This window comes from Anopheles arabiensis, chromosome 2, assembly GCF_016920715.1.
Source record: "Anopheles arabiensis isolate DONGOLA chromosome 2, AaraD3, whole genome shotgun sequence".
Lineage (NCBI taxonomy): Eukaryota > Metazoa > Arthropoda > Insecta > Diptera > Culicidae > Anopheles > Anopheles arabiensis.
The window spans coordinates 58,479,394-58,488,273 of NC_053517.1; the positions used below are offsets into that span (position 1 = coordinate 58,479,394).

Sequence of the window (8,880 nt, forward strand, 5' to 3'; positions counted from 1 at the left end):
AAAAATTTTCATTCTGTCTTGCTCTTCTGGGTGTTGGTCACTTTTTGCTCGCAACTTGGCTGTGTCACATCAACCATCCTCATGTTTCATATGGCTCTTCTCTTTCGATCGTTCGAGAGAAACTCTTGTGTCTCGCTTTTCTGGGACTTTTCCAATTTCGCTTGCTACACCAAGCGTTCACGCAAGCGATCTTCTCTTGTCCGCTCTTTGTATCATTGTACTGGTACTCCCCGATATACGCTATTAATGCGGACCGGAGGCAATAGCGTATCTCGAATATTAGCAAATGTCGAGTTTTCAGTCAAATTATAGCTAATTTTCATATAATTTTGCATGAAGTGGTAGGTTTTAGCCACTAAATAAGTTATTTGATATGAATTCAACTGAATATTACAATTGTACACCTTTTGAAATGGTTTTTAATATTCGACCAAAAGGGAATTTATTGTGAATTTGATATTCGATGTATCAAATTAGTACAATTTGCTCAAAGAACTTTCAAATTTAGACAAAAAGCGTACAGCTAAATCGCGTATTTCGAGTATGGCGTATATCGGGGAATACCTGTATAGCCACCAGAGGAATGCGCTGCTTCGCGTTCATATGAAAAAGTGGCAGTGTAAAATCAAGTTTGTAAGCAGAAGGACGCGTCGATGCGTGCTCGTTTTTTCTCTCGTGAAACCAGTACGGAAAAAAAAACTATTTGGTAAGTACAGCTTTTAATAAAGGATTATATCAATCTGTAACAAACTGAATGGTATTAATAATTGGTGATATCAAATCAATTTCGTTTTCTATAGCAAATCGTAACACACGCACAACCGGAAGTGAGCACGGACCACGATATAAATAATCAATTGGTTGGTAAGTATTATGCTTCGCGTTGAATGGAACAGCGGTTTTCAAAATAGATAATATTTCCCTCTTTCACCAGCAGTGCCAAAAACAAAAGTACAGGAGAGGTAGGAACGACCATTCAACGCGTTAGCGCCGGACGAAGGAGAAGCGGCAGGAAGGCAGGAACGATCCTCCAACGTGCTAGCGCCTGGTAGAGGAGAGGCGGCAGGAAGGTAGGGACGATTATCCAGCACGCTAGCGCAGCATCTGGGAACAGCGAGGGGGAGGCAAGCAGGAAGAATTTTTAACGCGTGCACACCATTCGACGAAGACAACGCTGGATGAAAGGAAGAACGAGGAGAGAAGGCAGGCAAGACGGGTACGTGTGTATCCCGCAACGGGTTTTCGGCAGTGTGAATTGTGAGTATTGAAAAGTGTATGTGTGAGTAGAGGTAAACAGGTAAAATAAAGAGCGAATGTGTGGAATGGGAAAATGAAAGAGAGTCTGTGTTTGTTTTGGGAGAGAGGAGCGAATGAAAGAAATTGAACAATAATGTAGCATACAGAAACTACATGTATGATACACGCTGTCGCACCGTTGCAGAAACGTGCTCTTTAGTGCTGCTAATGAGCACGATTTGAGAATGTTTTGAGCCCGTTTTTTCTCATACAAAATTTGAAAACGTCGCGCGATAATGTCGGTTGGGTGACATGGAGCGTCGGCGTTCCGATTGAACCATCGCGACTTTGATCAGTCCCGCTTGGCAAAGAGTAACTCATTTTGATTCCTCCCGCTTGGCAAAGAGTAACTCATTTTGATTCCTCTCGCTACCCCTGGCCCTAGTTTCGAAGGAATCATGCGACACACTCGCACTCCACTACCCCATCCCATGGAAAAACGCTCCCACCATCGAGGTGTTGACCAAAATTTCGCTGTGTGCATGAGACACACACTCGCACTCCTCCCGCCCTCCACAGCTGAACGCACCCACCGTTGCGAAGTTGCGAGAATTTTTGCTCTGAGCGTGAGACCCTGAAGCGCAAGAGATGACACTATGTGTAAAGACGATCATAATTCGATATGGTCAAAATGCGTCGATTATCGTTTCATTTATCTGGTAATGATGTTTTCACTTCATCAAAATTTTAAACATTAACAACTAGGCTGATAACAATAGTTGAAATGTAAATCAGAATAAAATCAATTCAATTGAAGTAAAATAAATTCCATTATACTTTATTTTGACCATATGATCAACACTTGTACATAGTGCCATTTACTTTGTGTTCTTCACTCTCGCGTTGTGTTTTGATCGTTCGAAACTCATTGCCAGAACGAATGCAAATTTCATTTGGGAAGGATCGGTGCCGGAAGATGCAGTGAAAATTATAAAATGTTTATAGAAAAGTGGTTAAGTAAATCGTGAAAGATGTCAACGCAGGCGTAAATGCAGTATGTTTTGTTACTTGATCTACGGGTAAGTGTATGCATAAAAGAAGAATCTTCCAAATGATGTTTGTGTTCTAATAATCGTACTGCTTTTAATGTTTGTTTATTCTTGTATTATTTTCCATCACACCTAGCTATTTCATTGCCCAAGCACCTGATAACCGATCAAAGAAGGTGAATTAGACTTACAGAGTCGCCATTTAACTTAAATATATTCGTGATCGGTAGGTTTTAAATAGTCCTAGTTTTGTTCACCATTCTAATGCTCGATTAATCTTTCATTCCTCAGGCAAACGCATCAAACACCAAGTGTTTCTCTTCCAACAGCACGCGCCATCGGTGGAGCAAGCAGCCAACGATTTGATCGCCAGTACGCGCCATCAAGAATTGATATTTTGCCAAACAGTACTGTGAATAAAAACTGCACACTTACTGTCGGAATTTCATGGAATTTTTTGATCGGTCTACGCTCGCAGGAATGATGGGTCCGTTGAGGAGAAGGAAAGAAAGGGTGGGAGCGAGGATTAACCAAAAACGCGGCATTGAGAATGAGGGGAGGTGCGCTCAGCGCTCACGCTGGGACACTCACGATGCTTGAAATAAAATGTTAACAAGCATCGATTTCAAGCATGCATGTCGCGCGACATTTTGCCAAGCGGGGTGCACTTGGTTAAAACGACCTTTTGTATTGTGTTGTACGTAGCTTGCGCGCCAAAATTTTAAGAGTGCGCGGAGAGTGAATGTTTTTTTTTGGGGATGGGGGAATGAGATACAGAGACAAATTTCGCTGCACATTAACATATACATTCTCACTGCACGGATTAAACTGCGAATGCTCAGTTCTGAGAGAATATACTCGAGTGCTCGCGCATGAGTGCAAGCAAGCGCGGAATAGAGGATAGAGGGAGACAAACGATTAGTTTGCTCCAAGCTTCCTACTTTTGTCCCGTTGGGTAACGGCGACATTGCAGCGGTCTAAGAGAACATCGATGCTGAAGTGGGTATGTATGTTAACTATGTATGTAACATCAGCAAATATTTAGATACTGCTAAAAAATCGTTGTTGAGCTTTTTATGTGGCTTTTGTTTGATCGGATCAGTTTTGAACCGTTGTTCACAAAATTGATAAGGTTCTCATGGCAATTTCAAAATAGTTTTTGAAAAACTTTTTGCATACTTTGATTTGCATTGTCAAAACATTCATGACAGGCGAAAACAAATTTTTTTGTTAAAGTTTTTGATATTCGAAAAAAATATATTTTGATAATTACACTTATATAACTTATAAAACCTTGAAATATGTTATAAAACGCTTTTAAAAAATCGTTCAAAAATATATTTCTTTAAAACCTTTGTAGAATCTCTCACTATAGAGCGTTACTTTTTCACTCCATAGTGAGACGATGTAGGTTAGTGAGTTGATGTTAGGTACGGATAGCTTGGATGATTTTTGTACCGTGTTGGTTTTTTCACACACACCGACGTAGCGATTCATCGATGTAGGCGTGTGACGTAAAACGACAACCATGTCTACCTCAAACAAACATACGAGTAATAATATGTTGTGTAATGTTTATGAAGTGCTATAAATAGTTTAAAGATTAAATACGTACAAGTAAGCTTAAAATTTATTGCAGCAGCTTCTATGGTATGTTAGTACGGGCAGACAGTGGATCACGCACCGCTGCCAGACTAATATCGTCATTGGCCGCATGGTGTACTTTTGATGTCTGGATTGCGGTAGGACGACACCAACATATCCAGGACCCTATAGGAAGCAGTTTCATTTGAAATTCTCAACATCTGCGTCACCTATTTGCCCTTATATTGTCGGAGGGAATGTCCCAGAATCCTCTTTTTATTGTAGGACGCAAACGTGAAACGATTTTCTGAAGGGTAAAATCAGAGCCGGTGCACTGTACACACTCGGAGCAGAATCGGCTGCTGCGAACTGTCAAGCACCTCGAAGTGCAGCGACTCATTGATCAGCACCTGCGCTAAATCGCGCCGCAGAAGACGCTGACGATTTTCTGTTCGAAACTATACTTGCGTACACGCGGTTCTAATCGGAAATTGCAATCGCAGTGAATCCGAGTGGAATTGCTGCTCTGCAACTGACCGGGGGGCGTACGCTACACTTCATGTTTAATATGTTTAATATGTTTAATATGCTGCTGCTGAATGCTGAGGGGCAAATGTAAGGTATTGTGTTGCGGGAAAACATACGTGTGCCGACAGCCTAAACTGTTCAAGATGCTGAAGAGCGGAAAGAGTTCGCAAAATTTCTGCTCTGCATCAACGTGAGTCATACGACGTACGGCATACGACATTCCCGGGATTCGATAGGGCGTATGCCAAGATACCAAGGGACTTGATGTTACCTGGAACATATGACCCGAAAGGTAAAGTAAATTTATCGCAAACAGTGTTAATTTTGATAAAAAATATTTATTCCAGCCGGTACACCATCCACAATTCAATTTGTAGTATATTGAATAAAAGAAAATTATGAAATCATAATCATAAACACTGCAATGTTTGTTTGAAATAATATTAGCACACAAAAAATTTCTTTTACAAAGAATTCTACAACAAAATTATTGATTGAAGTGCAAATCTTATATCGTTGATAAGACGTATACGTCCCAATAAACGTTGCGTAGCCCTGTAACCGGGCCATTTTAACTAGTATGTTATTTATATTTTTGAACGATTTTCAAATGCGTTAGTTAACACATAAACCTGTTTTTCGAAGTGTCTTTATAGTTATGGTACGACCATAAATTTGTTTTTTTCGTCATAAGTCGTGTAAAAATGTGTTAAAAAAATTGAAAAAAATATAAGAAGATGTGAAATAGTATTCGGCACAACTCAAACATTCATTGTTTTATCTATCTCTTATGGATTTTCCGCAAATCGCGAAAAACGACTGTCCATATAGTTGTGTTAGGCGCTGTATATTTTTTTGAATATTGATATCTTTCTCGTATAGTTCTTCCTGGAAAGTTTTTTTTTCTTTTTTTGTATCACGTGTTATGTTGTGTGTCTAATTGTTTTCTTGTTGTCTCTGAGTATACTATGTCTTTCACCAGCTACTTTCTGGCTGTGAAGTTGCTTCTAAAAATGAAAGGGACTTCCGCGGAGATAGCATGCAATGTGTTAATTGGTGTAGTTTTTGTGCACCCTGTAGCTTTTCTTAAGGCCTGACTTATAATGATGTGCATTGTTCTTATTTTATTTTTGTTACAATTTAGTGTATGATGCTCCCGATTCTAAGATATTTCTGATGGTGGCTCTGTATATATTAAGACTTTTTTCCGGATTTAAACTGTTGTATCTGGCGCATACTATTTTTAGAAGATTTAGGCGGTTAGTGGCTTTGTTTCTCAAGTGTTCTACATGTTTTTGGAAGTTTAGTTGATTATCTATTATGGTACCAAGATATTTGTATATCTTTGTATTTTCTATATTTGTGTTCCTAATTGTTAAGCGTATATTGTTGTCTTTTTTCCAAAGATAATGTATTTATGTTTTGCTATATTTATGGTTAGTTTTAGCGATTCCACATTTTTGGTAAAAGCGTTTAGTGCCTTTTGTAGATTTGTTTGTAACTCCCGTTCATTTTTTCCATTGCTGAGGATGACAAAGTCGTCTGCATATTGTATGATTGTGTTACATGGGTGTGTTTCGTGTATGGTTTTGTGTATTTCTTTGGTGTATATATTATATAGTGTAGGTGACATGACATCTCCTTGTGGTAGGCCATCCGTTATTAGCATATTTTGTGAGTTGTTATTACTGGTTATTTGGAGATTTCTGTTTCTTAGGAAAGCGTAAGTCCATATAATGATTTGTGGGGGGATGTTGGATATGCTCATTATGTCTATAAGTGTTTGTGTATGTACATGGTTATAGGCCTGTTCTAAATCTATGAATACTGCTCCACATATTTGGTTTTTTCTTTGGTTGTGTTTAATGTGGTTGTTGAGATAATTGAAACATTGATTGATTGTTCTTTTTTTCCTAAAACCAAAAGATTGTTCTGGTAGTGTGTCGTTTTCTTCTATGTGTTTGTTTAGTTTTAGGAGCACCGCCGTATTTAAGATTTTTGTTATTGTTGGTATTAGTGCTATTGGTCTATAATTGTTTAGATCATTTGTATCTTTGTTTGGTTTAGGGATGGCTATAATTTTTATTGTTTTTAGTTCTCTGGTTATTTTTCCTTCTTGCCACATTTTATTTCCATCGGCAATGATTGTGTTTCTAGTATAGTCATTTATGTTTTTTTAGGATTTCATATGTTATCTTATCGATGCCTGGAATAGTGTTTTTTTTTCTTGTTTAGGATTTGATTCCATTTTTCAATGTTCAATAATTCATCTTCAGCGGTAAAGTTTGGGTCTATGTAAATTCTGAATTTGGAGTTCTTGTTTTTAATGACATTTATATTCATGAATTTTTTTGCGCTATTCTCTTCGTTGTGAATTATGTAAGATTCTTTTGGATATGTGTTATTATAAGTTATTTTTCAAAAAAGTTTTCAAAGCTCAGTATTGTTTGTGTTTGTGTTAATCTTATCGATGGATATTTCTGTTTGTTTTTCTCTTGCCATTTTACTGTTGAATCTAAAGATCGCTGTGGCTTTTCTAAATTCTATCGCTTTTTCTATACTTCTGGTTTCATTAAATATTTTTCTTGCTTCGTTTTTTTTCATAAGCCTCTTTGATCTCCTTGCTCCACCATGATTTAAGGGTAAAATGGATTTTGTGTTTGCTGTTGTTGATTATTTTTGTAGCCCTTTTTGTGAATTGTTTAATGTTTTTTTATCTCGTCTTGTTTGATTTCCTTTAAAGTTTGTTAACTTTCTTTTTATTTATGATCGTTATGTCCTTAGGCAATGCATTATGGTTATTTATTGTAATTTCAATTATTTTGTGGTTGCTAGCTACTATGTGGTTATCTTTTATTATTTTATGTGTGTGAGAGTATATGTCTTTCGATATTATTGTTAAATCGATTGATGTCTGTCGTTTGTTGTTGTCGGTGGGAATGCAAGTATATTTATTGTTTTTTAGAATAATTAGGTTTGATCCATTTATTTGTTCAATTATTATTTCTCCTTTTCTGTCTGATTGTGAATCACCCTAAAAGTTGTGATGGGAGTTAAAATCTCCTGCTATTATGATGTTTTTGTGGTAGCGAGTGTTGTGGAGTATTTTTGTTATAGTGTTTTTTAGTGTTATTGTGGGGGTTTGGGGGGCGATATATATTGATACCAGAATAGTATTTTTTGGAAAGTAGTAATATTGCTGTTGTTTGAATGTTTTCTTCTGTTTCGTCTGTTAGTGTTATTTTTTTGTAATTTATTTGTTTTTTAATATAATGCACGTACCTCCGTAACCATCACTTCGGTCGGTGCATATCATGTTGTATCCTTTTATCGTCTTTTTTTTCGTTTTTTAGCCATGTTTCTTGTAGACAAGCAATGTCGTAATGTCGTTCTCTTTTAGAATATGAATTAATTTTTCCCTATTTTTTTAATGCTTTGGAATATATTAAGTTTGCTTGAATTATATTAAGTTTGTTCATTTAATTTGTTTTTTGTTTAATTTATGTGTATCCTTTGCTAATTTATATTATTAAGGGGATATTTCCCTACCTGTTTCTTCTGTTCTTTGAATGTCTGTGTCGCTAGGGTATATTAGAGTATCGTTGTGTTCTGTGTTTATTTCGTTTACTTTTTGTGTATTTTGATTTAAATTTTTATTAAGTTCATCAGTGATTTCTTCTGTTTCATCTGTGTGAGTTGTTTTGTTTTGAATATTGAAGTGGATGTTTTCGTTTATTTTTTTGCAATGTTATCTTCTTTGCTAGTTACATCTAATCTCCTTTTTTCCGAATATGGGGTTTGGTGTATTGTCGGATACTTCTTCTTCTTCTTCTTCTTTGGCTCAACAACCGATGTCGGTCAAGGCCTGCCTGTACCACTTATGAGCTTGGCTTTCAGTGACTAATTTCCCCCCATAGCAGGATAGTCAGTCCTACGTATGGCGGCACGGTCTATTTGGGGATTGAACCCATGACGGGCATGTTGTTAGGTCGTACGAGTTGACGACTGTACTACGAGACCGGCTTAATTGTCGGATATTATTTTTGAATAATTGATTGTGGTGTAGATTCGAGGTACAGTATCGGACATTAAGATAGAACCCTGGTGTTTTCAACGCACCGTGCACTTGTTTTGCCACGTTACTTGTGTTTGTGTATGTGTGTGTGTGTGTGTGTGTGTGTGTGTGTGTGTGTGTGTGTGTGTGTGTGTGTGTGTGTGTGTGTGTGTGTGTGTGTGTGTGTGTGTGTGTGTGTGTGTGTGTGTGTGTGTGTGTGTGTGTGTGTGTGTGTGTGTGTGTGTGTGTGTGTGTGTGTGTGTGTGTGCTGTGTGTGTGTAGTAGTAGTAGTAGAAAGAGAGTGTGCTTTTTAATGTGTATTTGCAAGTGCGCGGGTTTGTGTCTGAAAAACGTAGCTTGCCATGATGTCATATTGCGTTGAAAGTATTCTGATGATGTGTGTTATCATGTGAAACATCGTGCGTTTAC

General features: G+C 37.5%; 1 long non-coding RNA gene across 1 annotated transcript; it reads left to right on the top strand.

Moving 5' to 3' along the window:
* Positions 1-1,765: 1,765 nt before the first annotated feature.
* On the top strand, positions 1,766-2,942 carry LOC120894850. The gene is made up of 3 exons (XR_005738247.1): positions 1,766-2,315; positions 2,422-2,511; positions 2,577-2,942. It is a non-coding gene; the product is annotated as an uncharacterized LOC120894850 (long non-coding RNA).
* The last annotated feature ends 5,938 nt before the right edge of the window (positions 2,943-8,880 follow it).